The sequence below is a fragment of the Indicator indicator genome, chromosome 14 (assembly GCF_027791375.1).
Source record: "Indicator indicator isolate 239-I01 chromosome 14, UM_Iind_1.1, whole genome shotgun sequence".
NCBI classification, from domain to species: domain Eukaryota; kingdom Metazoa; phylum Chordata; class Aves; order Piciformes; family Indicatoridae; genus Indicator; species Indicator indicator.
This window is the reverse complement of record NC_072023.1, coordinates 6,178,867-6,197,384: the sequence shown is the minus strand read 5'-3', so window position 1 is coordinate 6,197,384 and position 18,518 is coordinate 6,178,867. Positions and strand designations below refer to the sequence as shown.

General features: G+C 39.0%; 1 protein-coding gene across 2 annotated transcripts in view; it reads right to left on the bottom strand.

The window, feature by feature from the left end:
* ATF7IP (activating transcription factor 7 interacting protein) overlaps window positions 1-17,925 on the bottom strand; it is a 66,474-nt gene extending 48,549 nt beyond the window's left edge. For both annotated transcript variants that reach the window (XM_054387149.1, XM_054387150.1), the window contains exon 1: window positions 17,908-17,925. The gene's annotated coding sequence lies outside the window, so the exon portion shown is untranslated. The remainder of the gene's footprint in view (window positions 1-17,907) is intronic.
* Window positions 17,926-18,518: the final 593 nt, after the last annotated feature.

Below are 18,518 nucleotides of genomic sequence, written 5' to 3'. Positions count from 1 at the left end.
TGGTTTTTAATCCAAAGATTGTATCGAGGCGTAATTGCATTATATGCATCAGGCATTTACACCAAGGAACGTTGTTCTAAAGCAAATGATATTAAGATTTATGTCTTTTTTTAAATAGACGTTTATTTCTATGAAATCACCTTAGCATTAATTCTAATAATATTTTTCAGGTTTACTGTATCACTCAGTTGTCCCTCCTCCACTATTTGTCACCAGGACTGATGCAAGGTTAAATAATTGCTTGACCTTTACAAATGAGTTTTTAAGATCTTCAGGAATTTCTCTTCTATTTTAAGATGTTGGGAGGGACACCTCTTAAAAAAAATATTGTCAGCCAATTACTTAAGAACTCCTGAGCACAGATTACAAATACCTGCTATTATAGCCTTTGTTAAGAAATGCCTATTATGGACTCTTTGGTACTTTCCTTGCAACTTCTAGATGTTAAATACTTAATTTACCTGCCAGATATTATAATGTAATCTTACTTCTATCTAAAAAACCACCCCAAATATTTACTGTAATCTTCTATCTTTTCTCTATGAATCATGTTATCCTTGTCATCTACATTTGTTAGAATTATTTCTCAATTTTTAACAATCTCACCTGTTATCCAGTGCTTTACTACTCAAAGTTTTCTCTGAGAAACACTTTGTTTCTTTTTATCAGTTTTCTACATTTTCAATGCCCCACTCAATGCCATTTCTCCTCTGCTGTCGTTGCACTTATACTTTAGAAAAAAAGGAGAGGGGTCCTGAATTGCTTCCTTCACATTACAGTGAAAGCAAGACTAATTTCCATTTAATTTTTCCCTTTATGGACAACCTTTGTATTTGTTAACTGTGATTTCTATGATAATTTATTTGTGGTAATCCACCACGTACCTACTTATATACTTTCTCACATGCACACCGCCATACACACACCATTTTTGTACTTGTTTTTACTCTGGACATGATTATAACCAGACTGCTAAATGACAAACAAAACTGTGTCCTATATAAAATGTTATCATGACATACGTACAAAAAAAGGACTCATTTGGCCCAGGCTGTTATTAGGCAGCGTTTTACTTCGCCATGTCAATACCTAGGTATACCTGTCTCTATCACTATTGAATTTCCTCTTCCTCAATATCAACCAGTTCTAGTTTACATCGTCTCAGCTGGCCTTAATTCACAGCCCATTTGAGAATGGCACCAATACTATTAGTCCCTGTCACTACCATTAAGCTCAAATAATCTACTTGCCTCTTCTGCCCTTCTACTTTTTAAGTTTTATTCTCTTTGATTAATCTCATTCTTCTTTCACATTGACCAGGCCCATCTACTGCCAGTACCACATCCCCATCTTGAGTGGCTGTCTGCCTTTAAGTGACCATGTTTTCCTTGGCCTGTTCACGCATCTACAATAATCTCTTTTCTCTAGCTCAGAGACTTGCCAGAATGAGTAACTTTCTTTTGTTATCTCCCTTTTCCAGTATCCCACAACATTTTTTCCTTGTGAAACAGAAGCAAAACAAACCCACTTGTGCAGAACTAGCGCATCTGCCCCATGAATCATTTCATGCACTACATGCATAACCACAATACATTATGTAATTAGCAATACTATTATTTTGTTAACGTTTGCTGCTTTAAGGCAAGTTTATTGTCTTCTGAGGGGGTTGATCAAATAAATTCATATTCTTATCTGTTTACTTATCTAGAAATAAACCTTTTTCAAATTTACAAAAATGCACTTGAGAATGTGCATTTATACTAAAAGGTACATGAACAACAGTTCAGTGTCCAATACTTTGTCATCTCAAAAAGAAGATAATTCAAACTACAGCCAGGATTATAAAGTTTCTTCATAATGCTATGAAATAATAAAACAAAACAAAACAACTTTCTTAATTCTGCACCCTTTTCAGGGGTAAGCTCACAGTATTGTTTAGCCTCCATGCACATCAATTCGTGTCACTGTAGAGAAAAAAAAATAACACAGTAGCAAAACAGCAGAGGTTTGAACCAAACAAAACCAGTAACACTAGCAGCAAAAACTACATACTCAAATTTCTAATATTTTTGAAGTCTCCAGTTTTACTTACGTAAATATTTTGTAATTACTGTTAATTAAACTTCCCTGTAACAACAGCAACCCAAAAATAATTACACCAAGAACAAATGACTTCTGGGCTTCCCAGAAAATGCCTCATATTTAAATATCACTCCTGGCATTATGCCAAAGCAGGGGGGATGGGCAACTTCAAAGGCCTCTTAAACATTAACGCAGAAAATGAGTTGCTTCTCTTACCTGGCACGTGCAAAATGAGCTTCCTCCTCTGAGTAAGCCACTGACATGTAGCTTATTTGCATAAATATCAGGAGCTACAAGTAGACTTCCAGGTCAGCCATCTTGATACTAAGATCTTGCTTTGTTTACATAGCACCATGAATACTATTTTCTAGCCAGCTTGAGCTATGCTGTTGTACCTCTCGGCTAGTACCCTATATCTGCTTGTTAAAGCCTGCTGGAACTCCCACTTCTCCACACAAGTGGCTGAACGTGTCAGGAGTGCTACTGCAGCTCACTGAGCATGCCACAGCCTCCAAGGCAACGTTGCAACTACAAGTGCCTCCAGTCAGACTCTGTACTGCCTTCTGAGCTGCCAACTACTAGCACTGCAGCAACTATGTGCAGTTAAGTACCTCCCACATACCACACAGTAGTACCAACAAGCACAAATTTATTACAGCACAGCGTAAGGGAGCACACTAAAAAAAAAAAAGAAGAAAGCTGAAATTTCCTCAGTATTTTCACTTGCTAGCCACCTAATTACACCTATGTTCCTTTGTATATCTTTTGACATTAATCAGTGCAGCTTTTTCTGTTCAGAAATCAGAGTGCTCCTGCAATCCATGCACAGGAGAAGTCCATGACACATGTTAGCTGCTGCTGACACAGAGCCAGACTGCAGTTACAGCTAGCTGGCGCCAGTAAAATTTACATAAAGGGGCCTCATTTCAAGACTAAATTGCAGCAAGATATTGCTGAGCACAGCCTCCCCTTGCCCCCACGAGACTACGGGTTCTAGAATAGAGTCTATAGTTATTTGCTTACTAATAATCCAGAGCCACAGCAGAAGTACTGCTTTTGCTGTTTGCACAAATGAAAACTGGCAATAGTCTCTGTGAAAGAAATTCCACCTTGAAGCCTGTTCTGTGTAGGATGCTACACCCTGCACTGCTCACAGTAATTCTGGTGGGCGCTCTGTAGTAATTCAAATACACATTTTTCAGTGTTACATTCCTTGCTCAGCAACCACCTTTTCTTAAAACGGACAGTTTAGCAACTAGCTTTTAAACTTGTATTTCCAGTATTTCACAGCTTACCAATAAGTATCAGCTCCAAGGAGGGCAAATCCATTTTTAACCTAATGTGGACAGGTAACATGCCTCACCATTAAACTTCCTGTTTCCACTTCACATTTAGTATTTCTTAATTAGGCAGAGGAAGAATAAAAATCCCCCATCCAGAGCTGTGTTTTTTACCTTTTCAAATACCTATAAGGTACAGTGACAAGCAGAGGCAGAAGTTTTGGCCTTGCTCTGACTTCAAATAGTTTATTTGCTAAATTTTCTTTCCAGTCAGAGTCCAGTTACATTAATAATTAGATTTTGCAAACGTTTATTCTAAGTCACTGTAACAGGAGGGGGGGGAGGAGGCTAGGCTTTGCAGATTGTTAACAGTTTGCATGTAAATGATGAATCATTCGCCAATACCCATTTTCCACTCCTTTTCTGCCTTCTAAGAAACTCTTTTAACTCGATGCAAATGAATACACTATTACGCTAACACAAACATGAATTTGTGAAACCGTAAATAACATCAAATAAAGCCCACATCAACGTCTAGGTAGCTACACATTTAGGCACACTCTGCTGTAATTGCAAACTGGCACCATTTAGTTGAAAAGGAACGTGATAAAGACAGTGAAGCTTGTCATTCCAACAGGGGAGAAAGGCAGAGCCTCCCAAGATGTGAAGAGCCTGCTTATCACCATGGACCTCTTCTAGTTCCTTGCATTGTTCCTCTTTAGAATGCTACCAGTGTCAAGGTTATAGATAGTCAAATTACTCTGTGTCCTTTTCCACTGTAAATGTATGGTCAGTTCTAGGTTGTCTGAGCACAACACAAATTGCTTATCTGTAGTATTAAAAAGACATCTATTTTGCGTTTGAAAGTATTTACTAATGCATAATACTTAATTGGTTGTAACAATTCATGCTCAGCTATTGTATCCAGTGATGTGTAAGGGAAAAATAATTATTTTTGCAGAATGACCGTCACGATGATTGACATCCATCAGCAATACAAATGATCTGATGTTGTTCTTCTGTCATGTATTTTTTTATCTTACTTTCAGACAGATCTGTATATGTTAGCATATTTAAGCACTAAGCAGAATACAACTTTCAGTGATGCTGCTGTCATATGCAGAATTAATCTTATCAGATGAACAGCCTTTGATCTTAAAAATAAAGGGCACCAATGCTGCTTTAAGAAAAGCAAATTAAAACCAAGCAAACCAAAACAACAAAACCCCCAACAAAACAACATGAAAAAAAACCCACCTTTTTTTTCCCCCCCACATACAGCCCAGTCCTCCAGTTGTCCTCCCCCACCTCTTCCCCCCACGCCCTCCCCAGTCCCTGGTTTACAGCCTTTGCACAAATACCAGAATAATAGTAAAACAGTAAAAACACCACAGTAAAACAGATACTGCAAAATAAGAGTCTTTACTTGGAGCATTTCCCATTCCGGGCTCCAGCCCGCTCAGGGTAGTCCTAGCCAGAGCTTCCCGGCAGCCCGTAGGGCGAGCTCTCCATCTGCCGTCTGGGGGCGGCACCACCCCGCTTCTAGAACGTTCCGGCACAGTCACCCCCGCTCCCTCGGCTAAACCCTCCTCTCTGCAGCTTTTTGCGTCTCGCACCGCTAGCTGTCATAACGTTTGTTTTCAAACGCCAAACGTTTGTACGGTGAGGAGGATAATAGGTTCAGCAGTTAGAAACGCCCCAGCGCAGTTACACAGGCACCAGGAGGGCTGCCTCTGAGCTGGTGGCGAGCTGAGCTGGTGGGCTTGGTGAGCCCCCGACCAGCAGCACCGCCTGCCTGGCAGGTACAGAGCTGGCCAACCCCCCTTGAGAACTGTCACGGGGAACACTTATGCTGCTTCCAAAAGGGGATATTCGGGTGTTGCTTATGTTTGTTTGGGTTTGTGGGGGTTTTTTGTTTGGTTGGGTTAACTTTTTTGTTGTTTTGCGGGTTTTTTTTGAGGGGGAGAGGCGAGGGGGACTGAGGAGGCGTGTAGAGGGTGGGGTTGGTGTAGGCTTTTTTGTTCGTAGGGGGGCAGGGGTGTGGGTGTCGGTTTTGTGAGGTTTTTTAGTTGGTTGGTTTGCCCTTTTTTAAATGCCACAGTCTAACTTCGGAAAATAAACAATAGCATACTCAATCATATTCTCCGGTGACTGCAACTACTGAAAACCCCAAAATATCTGCCTGCCTTTCCCATGTTTAGCATGCAGCCAGTGGAAACATTTGAGAGCTTTTACACCTTTGTCATCTCAAAACCAGTTAACAGGACTCTTCAACATGCACACCGTTTTCTAGACTCTCATCAGAAGCAACATTAAAGAGCAATCAAAAGTAACAAGGTCAGCTGCATTCCAAATAATTACTGTTATCTATATGGTTTCAGTTCATACATAGTAAAAACAACATCCCCAAATTTATGTCAGTTGATTACTCAGAACAGAAAGGTACAGAAAGCATTTAATTGACAAACTTTATCTGAAAAAAAGATAACCCCAACAACATACTATGATGAAATCTGTCACTAGTAGCTTAATCTAAAAACAACCAACCAGCCATCACAGAGCAAAAGAAAATGAAAGGCTGTCAACATACACAGAATCCAGAAAACCACTTCCCCTCAGACTTCTCTTCTTCAAAGCATCAAATAGACCAAATTATTCATGTAAGAGTAAATCAGAAGTTTGGTAGTTCCCAGTTTTTTCTCACACTGGTCTTTGAAAGGCACAGAAAAATCACGTTCATTTATGAAACAAAACTGTCCATCAATCCATTATCTTAGTCAGTGTGGTTTTTATCAAGGTATTTTACAGCAGCAGCTTGTACCAACAGCAGGAGCAGGGAGGGCAGGAAAGAGAAAGGGGGTGGGGGGAGGGGCAACACTAGTTGTATCTGCTCTTCTACTGAAGAAAAAGTAGTGACAAAAGTATCTTAAATGGGTAGCTTCCAGGCAGTACAGAATCTAATATTGCACTCCCTTTATTTTAGAAAGAGAAAAGACTTAGTTTGGCTCCCTAGCAACTTTATTAAAAGCACATTTTGCTGACTTAAATTTACATGAAGAATTTTGTCATTTACTAAACAAATGCTGCAAAGCTGACATATCTTAACCTGCAAATCAAGATGATGCAGAAAAAAACAAATTAGTATTTACCTTACTCATAATTCTTTTCAAAGCATTACATTCTTGAGAAAAACATAACAAAGTTTACGGCCAAAAATAAAGGTCCAATTTAACTGTTTAATAATATTTGTAATATGATTAAGTATTTTAAAAATTCAAAACAGTTCTGAAGTGCTTGGCAACCATTTGTAACCATTTATTTCTAGTACCTAAAGAATCAAGCAAGTCAGCTGTTTGAAAGTAATTTGCATGCATTGAACAATGTTGCATTAATTCAGCAATCCATTCCATTTTGATTTGAATCCTGCCTGAAATTGTTTGCTCCCCTAATATCTACCCAAAATAGATGCAGCTGTGCAAATTCAGACCATTCTGAATTTTAAGAGGATTGCAAAAAATAATTAAGCCATGTTAGAATGGTTCCAAGCAAGTATGATTTAGTAATGAAAAGCTACCCAAATAGTTGGAGCACAAATGAAGTAGAATAATTTTCTTATAATCAAATAACACCATTTGCAAAAAAACCCCAAACCCAAAACAAGCAAAAAATCCAAAAAGCAAAACCCCACCACCACCCCAAAAAAAAAAAAAAACCAAAAAACCCAACCCCCCCTCTCAAAAGCCCCAAACAAAAACCATTAAAAAGTGAATCTATTTACTTCTTCAGAATAAGCTATTGTTGGGTATTTCTCTGTGAAAGTCATGTATTTGAGACTGCCATCCTGTTAGCAGTTTATTTCTGAAAGCCTATCATTCCAATTTACCTAACAGCAGTACAAAGCTAATTGTTCTAGAATGCAGCAGGTTTCAGAAGCGGAGAAAATGCAGACACAAGAACATTGAACAGAGTCTGACAATGCATGTCACATTAAAAATGTATAACAATCAATTCAGTTGAAGTTGTTAATTCATTATACACAACTATTTCTAATTCAAATCAGGGACATCTGATTTATGTATTTAATAATAGTTTGGGTTTTTTTGAGACATCCAGTGAAGTGCCTTGTTCCCATGAAGATCAATCTTGTGTTTAATTTTCTTTTTTCCTACTAAAGAACAAATAATTACATGATAGGAAGGAACAGAGAAGAGATCATCCTGTCAGCTGCTAGTACTACTTGTACAGCATGCATTAGAGTGTACTTGGACTTCTGGAAACAGGTATTTTTTCCATATGCCACATGGGTTTTAAAATCTACTGTACTTTATGTATTCCAACATCCACTTCAAGAAAGAAAAAAGAAAACCAACCAACCAAAAAACCAACCAAACCTTAAAGCACACCACCCACCCAGCTCATACAATGAAATGCTACAGCTGCCTGCTGGACCAGTCATTTTGTACAGCACTTCCATGAATGATACTGTTTTCGAAACAACCTTATAAAGAGCAAAGTAAACCAAAACAAAAAAAAACACTGAGACACAAGCTCTCCTCTGAACTCTGGCAATCGCTCTGGGCCTCTTCTGTAAAATGGGAATAATCTTGCTTTGCTCTCAGGAAAAAACATAAGCAATAAAGGGCACAAAAAGGACTGTATGAATGATGAACTGATACAATATTTTAACACAGTACATGTGAAGAACCACTCCTTAATGGTGAATGTCAAAAAGTACCCTAATTTTTCTTTTCATGATCCCATTAAAGAAGGGGGTTAGCAAAAAAACCCAAACCCACAGAATCAATAGTACTTTGTATGTTTGCTGGTTTATGACATTTTCATATGCTCTTTAAAAAAACCCAAACAACCCAAGCCAAAAAGACAACAACAAAACCACCACAGGATATGTAGGGTAAAGTATGTTTTACACAAAACTTATTCTCTTCAATGATTACAGAGTTGGCGAGTACAGCGACCTCATTGTAAAGAGTGAATTGTTTCTGCTGGCTTTGAACAATGTGAGTTATTAACATCTGGAATTAACAACCCTAACTGACTAACTGCACCCTCCCCTCCAAACCTCAGTCATCATTTATAAACCCGGGGTCTTGCAGAAAATCAGAAAGATTGTTTGGAGGATGCGAAGTATGAAATCTTACAACATTCATAATCTGCATTCATTAGATGAGGTGATCATAGGACAAAGCTTCGCATTTTATCAAGATAAATGCATTTAAGTAGAATTTGTTGTCTGAGTTTTCAGACATTTTGAAGTGCCCAAATGTTCTCAGGCTCTTAAATACCTTACGCAATCAAGAAAACCCACTATGAAATAAAATCCACATTAAATTCACTAAACAAAATGATACAACTACCTAGCTGCTAACATTTCATCATCACCTGCAACCACATACTTGCGTTATTCCTGTCACTAATCTTTTATCCTAAATAGAAAAGTCCTATGTCCACTTACTTACAAATTTACAGTTAGCTGAATGCAGCAGTCAACCAGAGCTGAAAATCCTGTGATCTACTGGCATTTTTTTTTGGTTGGTTGGTTGGGTTTTTTTTCATTCATTCAAATTGCACACTTAGGTATGCGTGGAGAAACCATGTCTCCTGAGAACTTGATGTACACTGACAAGAATACTTAGTTCCTTCATAAATGGAGTATTTTCATTAACTGTAGAAGATAATTTATGGAAATCTAGTTAAAAAAATAATTTAATCAAGTGCTGTGTTACATAGTATGTTAAAAGCACCAAATTAATATGGAAAAGGACTGAGGAACTTTTAGGTGGTTAATGCCGACTTTCACATCCTTGGCATGAAATTCAACTTCTGACAGGAAAATACTATGAACTACATCCTGTTGAGTTATCCAGCTCTCCTACTGCTCCTGATATGTTTCTGGAGAACTTTAACTTCCTATTTAACTACTCTCAAATTAACTCATATCCAGCTTAAGATCCCATGAAGACCTTAGCTTCAAGACAGACACAAACCAAAAAAACGAGTGAGTTGTGAGGAAAAAAAATACTTTTTCTCCTCCTTTTCTGTCCTTCCCCCAATGGAAAAAAGCTGAGCACTGCTTTTCTCACACCTTCACACCCTTAGACATTAACACCTACCAACTACCTTTCAACAAGTGTTGAGCATGACAGATAGCTAGGCGACCACCAAGTAAAACACACAGAAAAAGACTAGGCTGTGTAAATCCACTTACACAAAATAAATGACTAATTTACCATGGAACTTTCATGTTACAATTTGCAGTAGTTCTTCAGAATTTATAGCAGTCTTACTCTTGAGTAGCAAACTGCTACCTCAGATGCTTACCTAATTATTTTAATGTTATTTACACAAGATTTGTAGTTCTTATCTACCAATGGAAAACGGTTCATGCTGGAAATACAATAATAAAATGCAAAATCTAACCACTTGGTTACAAAAATGTAGAAGTTTGTAAATTAGTTAAAGTATAAGGCAAGCTTTTGAGAAAGAGCAGCATATAGTGAGAGCTCCTCCAGCACAGTAAGGAAGTAAACCAAAATGAAATAATTTGATTAGGAGGACATATGGGTATGACCTTTGACCTCTCCTGCCCCACCTCATCTACTCTCTGAGTTTTATTAATTAATTCAGTGAGGGGAAGGGAAAAAAAAAAAAAAAGAAAAAAAAAAAAACCACAACAAAAAACCCACCAAAAAAACCCCAAAAACACAACAAAAAAAACCACAAAAAAAAAGACACCAAATCAAACCCACACCCATTAAAAGAAACAAACCCCAAGCAACACACCAACTCCTTTTCAGAAAAAGAAGGAAAATGTTTTAAGGTATTTTATACAACTTACAATTACTTCATTTTGTATATAAACAAAATCTGAAATTGTTTCTCAGCAAAGCAGAGCTGGTGCTTACCTCTCAGATCTGGAACATGTGGTGCCAACAGCTCTGCTCATTTGCATACAGTCAAGCTAAACTGCTGCAATGAAGGGCACTTCGGCAGCCATTTTGAAACTGCACTGCCTCAGCTGCACTGGAAACGTGGTTAAGATGGCTGCAGTGTGCACTCAAGAACAGCTACTCAGTGACAACTCAGCAGCGGATAAAACATTTATACAGCAAAGCACCTCCCTCTCTGCCACACTACAACAAACAGCACAGGCCGGGGGAGGGGGAGGCAGGAGAAAGGTTTCTTTTACAGGCAGGAAATGGTTAATGCACAGCTGCAACGTTGCAAATATTCAGAGCATCAATGGTAAAGAGAAGACTAAATTAAACCAAAACCGACTGAGAGGCAGCCCTTGTAGGTCTGTGATCCAGGATTTGTATCAAACACTTCAGATCCCTCCTGACTCCAAGGCAGTTCACAATCCATGTCACATATTAGCAGCCACGGATACAGAGCCAGATTATGCATAGAACTGACAGACATTAAGGAATACTTTTTGAGAGCAGCCTCATTTTGGTCTTTAAAAAAAACCAAAAAAAAAAAACAACTTTTAAGAAACCGATCTATACCTTTTACACCACCACCTACTTTGAAATATTTTGTAATATTAGTTGCTCAGTAAAAGAGTTAAACAGTTTTACTTGAGGAGGGGAAAAGGAAATTCACTTTACAAATAACAAAGTTCACAAAAAGCCCTAAGAACACTCAAGAACTTCAATGCCCGCAAACTCAAGTATCTAATTCTTTATGAACGACGCAGTATATTAAGTTTTTCAAAGAAAAGAGTAGTTTGTTCTTAAAGAACTGGTTTAGGAACCTATTGATAGGACAGAGGCGTTGTGAAACAAATAGACGATTTTAACGCAAGCAAAACTAAATCTAATAAAGGTTCCTCTCTACTGTCTGTTCATTAACGCCACTCACGTGCTCTTGAGCAGGCAACAGAGGATCAGTTCTAGAAGGAGCTCCTCTATAGCTGCCTTACTTCATCATGTGCACCTCTTTTATAAAATCTAAATATGGCTATTTTAAAACAAAGTAACTGCAAGAGTACATGAGGCTATCCTAAAGGAAATCAACATTGAATTAGTCCTAGACTTTCTCTCAAAAAGTTTTTGTAATCGAAATTCAGGCCAACACTGTAAGCTCCCCCAAAACACAGAACACAACCTCCATCTACTTCTTAATGAAAATATCTGAAGTTACATAACTGTGCATGTCTGTTGCCAGCTGTAGCTGGTTATTTCAGGACTGATTAATCATGCCAGCAGTAGCTGTCTGATGCACTCATCAGCACCACAGTTAGTATTTCAAAGTTTTAAAATGCTGAAATACACCATCTGGCTAGTATAAGGACAAAAGGAATAACATGACTTGCCACATGAGAGAAAGCACACACCACCTACACATAAAGAGCTACACTGATTATGATCTTTGATAATACTATAACAGATTCAGAGTACTAATGGAAAATATGCTTGAAGTTCAAATGCTCAAAAGACAGGTCTCTCAAAAACAAATTTGTGAAGATGGGAAAACAACTTCATTACAATTTATTTTAAATTATCCATCGCACTGAAGCTTTTCTTAACTAAGACCATAGGAACAATGTTTTAACTAAAAGTCTGTGTAGCACACACAAAATGTTGGCATCAAAAGGATAACTTTGACATCCAGTTCTAGAAGTTCAACAAAAACCCAAGGAGTTTCTAATCTAGAACCCAAGAGCTGCACTTGCACAACGCTCCATTCTCTAACATTCAGTCTTGGAGCTCAGTATATGGAAACTCAATGGCTTAAACAGGTCTGAATAGGCGTAATTACTTGGCAAAAAAAGATCAGAGAATGTTTTCACTGAGCCAGAGAAAACAATGCATGTCATACTCCAGTTGCTGCAATCAATCCTTCTACCTCATCAGAAAACTTCATGAACATGCAGTGATACTGGTATGTTACTACAGACACCTAGTTGCAAGTCCAGCTGAATTTTAAGCAGCTATGCATTTACTCAAGAGTTCACTTCAGTATAATTTGGCTAACATACACAGGTGCATTAATATATTAAAAATATTAACCACCTCAATTTAAATAAAACCTGATATTTAAATTTGGAGTGGAATAATTAATCTGAGAATGCTTTAGCCTAGGAAATATTAAAGAGAACCTACATAATGCAGAAATTCTATGTTAGCATGAAACTTATGGCTACTTAGGGTGGCATCTATTCAGGTTCTCTAGAAATCAAAAATAAGAAAATCAAGCATCTAAAAAATACTTCTGAATGGAATTTACATTTAATCTGTTATGTTTAGATTTTTAAATACATATTAAAAACTTCAAACAATCTTAACTCTGCCTTCTTTTGATGACATGCCAACACAATGCAGTATCATCTCATCAAGTTCTATTATTCTAGTCATGGCAAATTTTAAAACAGAGCTTCCATTGCCCAATGTTCTCATGAACATCAAACCAGAAGCTCAAGAGAATGGTGACTTGCTATTTCGCTAAGTGTTGCCGTAAGTATTATCATCCCCAACACCCATCAAGTATCAGTATCCTATTAGGCTTTATACTAGGGCTCCTACCCTGAACAATCAGGGAGAGGCAGAAAATTCTGGACTTTCAGACAGGATTTTAATGTCACTTCACATTACAAGGGCGCTAAAAAAGCAGCTAAAGCATAAATAATTTCTCTTGCTCAAATTACACGCTTAGAAATTAGTCTGCCACCTATTATCCATGTTTCTTTGTGTACAAACCTCGTCTCACCCAATTTTCTCACTTTTTTTGTATGTCAGTTAACATTAAGAGGACAAAACAGTTCTTATACTGATGAAATTCATGAAAGTAAGGGAGACTATTACTTTATGTAATCTGAACAGAAGTCTCAATAAACCACCAACAGGCTGACTTCAACATCTTAATTCTCACTTATGACTGGCATAGGTGATCCTGCTCTGGCAGGGGGGTCAGACTAGATATCTTTCAAGGTCCCTAAATTTGATCAGTCACTTTTATAGCCTGATCTGTAGAGTAACAAAGAACTTAGATGATCAGATGTACTTCCAGAGAGGGGAAAAAAGCAACCAAAAAACCCCCAACCCCCCAAAACTCAACCCCTTCCCCCCCCCAAACCAAAATAACACAGCAAAACAACAAAAAAACCAATTACCCCCCCCCCCCCGACAACAACAAAAAATCCCCACATACAAACAAAAAAGGCAAGACAGCCAAAGCTGCTATGAGTCACATACAAAATCTCTTCAGGCAAATGAAAATTAAGATCCCCCAATATAATGCAAATTTTTGCTTTTATAAAGATAACTGGAACACAAAGGCTGACAAAAACTATGCTCCAGATCCTCCTGACTGAAAATCTGAAAGCCAGATACAGTTAGCTTCTTTGGGATCAGCCAGCAGTCTTTAATATCCTATACAAATTTTAAATACAAAACATTACTCAATTCACATCTAAACCTTCTTCAGAGATTAAGACATTCTGTAACTTAAAAAGAATCCATCTTAAAAAGAGCAACTGCATAGAAATCACTGTAGAAAACAATCTAATTTCTCTCTGCTTCTCAATAAGCTGTCCAAAAAAAAAAAAAAAAAAAAAGCCCAACCAACTGAACAAACCAAAAAATCCCTGAGTTTGTTGCTCCATGTAACATCCCTACCTGACTCTCCACCCTGTATTTGGATAAGGCATTTCTCCTTGATGAACAGTTTTTTACAGTATAGTGATAACATGGTTACAGGAGAACATTTTTTCCTAGTGTATAGCATACAGTGCAATGAATATAACCAAAATGCCAGAATTAAAAGTACACATCATGAGAGCATCATTTGTGATGGCCAGTTTATGAATTCCTAATTGTTTTGTGTGTGTAGGTAAATCACCCAAAGTAATGTCACATACTAAAGAGAAGTAAAGAGTCTGGTGACAGGTTTAACTGAAAAATATTAACAATCTGAGATTTCACTACATTTATAGAAATATTACATTTAAATGTATTGGGGAGAAAAAAAAATATCAAACCAACCAACCCTCCATATTCACCTATCATAATAACGTTATAAACTTGAAACTTATTTTCTAATGTCCTTTATGAAAACTGTGATGTGCATCTGTGGCACTGCAGTAATTTCCACAATAAATGCAAAATACCAATACATAACTAGAGCACAATATATAAAAACATCAGGCAGAAAGCAAATGGGAAAAAAATCTATGCAATTTGCAAACTACTTAAGTAAGAGCAATATACAAGTAAATATCTTTTAGCCTTACTATCTACATTTTATGAATAACCTTGAGATTCTTGGTTTAATTTCTAATAAGCCCAGGTAAGTGCAATTGATTATGCCATTAAAAAACATCTAGATAGAAGAAATGTATTTTCCTTTCAAAACAACAACAAAAAAGAGGATCTGGCTTAGTTAATTACTTTTCACTGTGGAAATAATGTCTGTAACTGAAAAAATGCCTTTTCCCAAAAATCACAGTCAAAACCAATTGAAATTAAGATTTAGTTAATACTTAGGAACCAGGCATTTAAAAAATAAGATTTAGAAAATTGTTTAACACACAGACTGTTTCTATTTCCACAGAATCAGTAAAATCAGTACTTAAAATAAAATTATTTTCATTAATAGGTGATTCAGTCTCTTGACTAGCAAGATCACCTTCCATGCTGGGAGGGAAGCATGTGTCTGTATTATACCACATTTCCTGTCATTTTGGCCCACATTGAAGCATTACTGGAGAAGGCTTTACAGGAAAACTTGTAACACACTGTAGTTAATACTGATCTGAATATATGAAATGAGCATAATAATACAAGCTAAAGCAGGAGGTATCCACAAATGCAGCCAGGTATGGCGTGCCCATACATCTACTGGGATTAACATCTTGAAAACAAACTTCGTAATGGACAACTAATGAGAATTAAGAGGTCCCTCAAGAAGAGCACAAAAATTACTTTTAATTGACACCTACTATTATAGCATCCTTCTATGAATCAATTCTGTTATGATCAGCTTCAAGCCTACACATCATTCAGTAGTCTTGTTAATTCATGCAGCAAAATACAGCAGTGTTCCACATTATCACAGGAAACATCAATTCAGCACCGCTACACTTAGTAACGGAGGTTGCAGCTGACAAAAATCTTTTTACTCCAAGCAATGTACTAAGTCTATTGAACCAAGAGCATCATGATAAGAACACAAAGATCTCTTGAGATTCTTTGAAAAAGAACACACAATAAGCAGTTATTTCTAAATGGTGACAAAACCAGTTTTTCTGGATTTTAATTATTTGGTATTTATCAAACAAATGTATTGCTATCCAAAATTATCCCAACAATTCCTTTGGGGATTATATCTGCATAGGAATTTGACTTGATACCTCTGGAGCATACAAAGTAATAACTGCCCAACTTGTCAAATAAATAGTAAGTATAGTTGCCATGATTTATGAATTGCACAAGTCCCCAGGCAATCACTACTGAATTCATTTTATGATGAGCCTGACAACTACCATTAGCCCCATTTCACAGATCTGAAAAATTTACCTACCCAAGTGCATGTATCAAATAGCAGTGGTGTTGTGTTTATTTTTTTTCCCTCTAAAGAATTTCTAGCATTTGAGGTAATCTACAGGAAGGTATAAAGGCATGTGACTGCACAAACCAGTAAGTAATCAAAAAAATACAATTATTTCTTATATTGATTATCTCCTGGTTGTTTACAAAGTTCATGTTTAATTTAATTTCAGATTTAAGCAGAACATTTTTTCCACATTTTTATTTTTAAAAATCTAAATATAAAGTAACCGTAATAACTGTAACTAGATCAAACTGGTCTAACTTACAATGACCCAAAACATATTTTAACTTGCAAAAGAGAGCCACAGAGCTTGATTTTTGACTATTCTGATCTTACAAATGCAAATTCCAGTAATTGTATCCATTACTGTATTTGCTAGTATTATCTGGGATACTGACCAAATGTACTTATTAACATACTTTTACTTCCACCAATAAGCGTGTTAAATAAGCCATCTAGATGCTCAAGTGTTATTTTTCTATGGTTGCATGAAAGCTGCAGTTTTGAGTGCGTTGACTGTTGCCTAGAACACTTGGCTGTTCACCCTCATAACAGAATATTTTTAATCAACAATCCCATCCAGCGTGTCTATCTGTATTAAGGGTCACACTGACATTACAATACACGGATTTATTTCAAGATTGCTGTAATTAATTCACAAATTTATAGAATAGTTTAGGTTGAAAGGGATCTTAAAGATTATCTCGTTCCAGCTCCTTGGCCATGCACCTTCCTCTAGACCAGGTTGCTGAAGTCCTCATCCAGCCTGGCCTTGAACATCTGCAGGGAGGAGGTGTCCACAACCTCCCTGGGCAACACAATTAAGCAACCAAATATTCTAATGCAAGCATTTCCACTGGATGTCTGTCACAGATTAAGGAATCTAGGGAGGATATATAAGGAAAAACTGCTTGAGGACAATGCTACACCTCTAACAGGCCCTATTAACGTCACATCAGATTCAAAAGGTGAAACATTTAACCATGAATAGAGTTCCAATATTTTAAATGGTTAACTTCAAAGAAAATTATTCGTTCAAATACGCACCTGTAGATGAATATACTACTTACACTGTTAACTTGTGCCACTTCGTTGGATGTGGGCCCCCACTACAAACTGGGCTAGCCACTCTGGCCTTGTTTACTGATGACATCACACAAATAAGGCACAACTAGGCCTTTGTTGTTTGGGGGTGTGGGGGTGTCCACTGAAATTCCCTCATTTCTAGTCAATTACCGCGCTCCTGTGCTTCAGAAACTTTAATCTGAAGCTCATCAGTGCGCCACTGAGCACAGTAACAAGACGTTTTCTCGTTTCAACACCCCATCCGCCACAACACTCAACATCTGCACCCGCTGCGCTAGTGAGGATGGATATCCACAGGTTGCATGTGGCACCACCCAGCTCACGCCATCCCCAATTTGGACAAAAGTAAGGAACTGCTTTTGAGGCACCGGTCAACCAGACGTGAAACTGTCCCACCCAAACACCCGCCCAGTGTCGTGTGGGAGGCGCCTCCAACTCACCCACGCGTAAGACAGAACGCAGTCAGACAGCTGCCTGGTATTGCCGAGCAATCTGCGCCTTCAGGACCTAGCAGAATGCCCCAGCTGTGCCCTGCCACATGACAGACCTACCTGTGACCCGCTTCTGCTGCTGCAGGGACGTCTTCACACGTGGGGTACAGGGGAAATCACCTCCCCGCACCCTGCTCCCCACCTGCTGCCACCTCTGCGCGAAAACAGCAACGCGCATGCGCGGCGCCGCCGCCTGCACTGGAGCTCGGTCACGTGCTCCCATGCAGCAGACGCCGCGCTGCGCTGCGTTGCGTTCTGCGAGCGAATATGGGTGCGCGCAGCGCCGCGCCTGCAAAGCTGCATCCCGGAGCATGCGCACTGCCGCCGCCGCCGCGCGGGGCAGCCGAGACTCCTGCCGCTGCCCAGCCGCTCGCGCCCCGAAACGGACGTGTCCGTACCTGTGCCCTTGTGTCCCGTGGGAGTTCCTCGCTCAGCGGCGGATGGCGCCGTTACCTCCTTTCCGCTGCTGCCGCTGTAGATTGAAAATAGCTTCAGGAGCTAACGCCACCTCCCCCCCGGTAGCACGCGCCGGGCCGTTATGCAAATAAGCTCCATATCCCCTCCCCTCTCTCGGCTGACTCCGCCCTCTCCGTGGGCACGGGGGCCGGCAGTGGGGGACTGCTTCGGAGCCGACCAATCCCAGGGCCGGCCATCTTGGCGGCATGCAAATGAGCCGCCAGGTTATTTAAATTAGCCAAGAGCTCCGCCCCTTCGGTGGCGGTGCCGGAAGGTAATTCGCGCAGACGCGCCGGGGCCGGTCTGCTGTCATTACCACCAGGGGGCACTGTGGCGGGGTCAGGGCTGGGGGCAGCCAGGGGCACCCGGCTCTTTCTGCCCTCACCTCCCTTCCCGCCTTCCTGCTTTCTCGCCTTCCCTCCTTGCCCTTCCCTCCTTTCCCTCTCTTCCTGCTTTCCATCCCTTCCCGCCCTTCCTTCCTTCCCATGTTCTTTGTCCTCTCCCTCCATCAGCTTCCTGCCACAGTAGCTGTGAGCTGTGTGTCTGAAACCTG